Source organism: Solanum dulcamara, chromosome 3 (genome assembly GCF_947179165.1).
Source record: "Solanum dulcamara chromosome 3, daSolDulc1.2, whole genome shotgun sequence".
NCBI classification, from domain to species: domain Eukaryota; kingdom Viridiplantae; phylum Streptophyta; class Magnoliopsida; order Solanales; family Solanaceae; genus Solanum; species Solanum dulcamara.
In genome coordinates, this window is record NC_077239.1 from 46,978,946 (window position 1) to 46,980,619 (window position 1,674).

General features: G+C 39.7%; 1 pseudogene; it reads left to right on the forward strand.

The window, feature by feature from the left end:
• Positions 1-645: 645 nt before the first annotated feature.
• Positions 646-765, forward strand: LOC129883824 (5S ribosomal RNA; annotated as a pseudogene).
• The last annotated feature ends 909 nt before the right edge of the window (positions 766-1,674 follow it).

The window sequence follows — 1,674 nt, forward strand, 5'->3', positions numbered from 1 at the left end:
TCTAATAGTGCACTCCGTATATTAACAACTCGAGGGGAAAATGTGGTACTAAGACCAGTCTGCTCCTGATCTCTTCTTGGACTGATCTCAAGACGTTAATTATAATTGAAGTCCCTCTATCTGAGATATTAGCTGAGGAATCCTCACGGAACCTTACTACCTCCTTGTTCTATAACTTCACCTAGTTCTAGCTACATAGGTGGTCTTGCTTGAAGGCAAATGGGCTGATTCGTTAGCCTTTTCGCAATAACCCGTATATCACCCTACTCTTGAAGAGTATAACATAGGTGCGTAATGACAGTCATAATTTGGGAATCCTTAGCCTCGTATAGTCCTTCTCGTTCTTTTTCCAAACTTTAACTGGCACTCCATCCTTTGGATTTTTCTTCTCAATCCTTAAATTTGGCTGCCAAGTGGTGTCGAAATGTCCTTGCCCACTTGCCCATATAGCCATTCTGTGGTTTGCCTCTCATTAACTAGTACTATGTTGACGAACTGTGGCATTCGAGTGCGTCGTCAATTAGTAATTAGCTAATTCTTCTTGTCTTGCTTAAATGTTTTTTAGAATACCCTCAATGTAACTTATATTACTCCAGGAACATAATCCCATGTCGTTTCTCCATTGTTAGTTCAGATTCTTCTACCTTGCGCGATCATACCAGCCTTAACATACTAAATTCCACCAGAATTTCAAAGTTAAGCATGCTGGGACGAGAGTAATACTAGGATGGGTGACCTCCTTGGGAAGTCCTCATGTCGCGTTTCATAGTAATCCTTTCAATAATGTGCGGGGCACTCAACTTAGCCCAAAATTTATCTTAGCGTCGTCTCACTAGTCTTTATGTGTTGCCCTGCCCTTTCCTCTATTAACTTGCAACCGGTATAGGGGTAGATCTTTAGTTCCACTATGACCAAGTCCCTTTTTAGTTATTTTGGTTTAACTCCTCCTATTGTATTCCCCCCTTTTTGTATTGACCCATTCATTGGGGTTGGCTACTAAGTAGCGTTAAAGTTCGTTCATATAGTGACCTTTAGAGACACTTTGAGTTCCGTCTATCCTTAGTTGGTATAGTCCCGAAGAAGTTTGGTATATAAGCTCGCCATCCTGTAGTAACCAGCTAGTTCTGCCCGTCTTACTTAAACCATTTTACACTTTCCTTACCCCAGTTGGTAACACTTTATTGTTGTTATCTCGTGTCTTCCTTTACCTTTATGAAACAGTGAGAAGGTGCTCAACTTAACCTGAGAAATACCCTAGCGTCGTCTCGCTAGGTCTCACATTGTCGCACTCTTTCCTTTACCCTATTCACTCTATGTTCTTCTCATTTCCTACCACAGTAGGCTTTCTATTCTTTTGTCCTTGGTTATACATCTATCGTAACATCATTTGCAACCAACTCTATAGCTAACATTTTGGCTTTTGGTCTAGCATGCTGTCATTATCTTTTCTATTATCCCTTGAGTTATTCAATATCCTTTCATTACTATATTCTTTTGCTTTTATACGCACTCACTTTCTAGCATTACGTCATTCAAGGTCTTGTTGAAAACTTCTTAACACTATCTTGCATAGCCTTTTGACTTCTATCCAATTATTGATGACTTCCAGATTTTCCCAACTTAGTTCAGAAAGGGATCTTATTGTAGTTTAAGCATCTATCTCAAATATGTTGC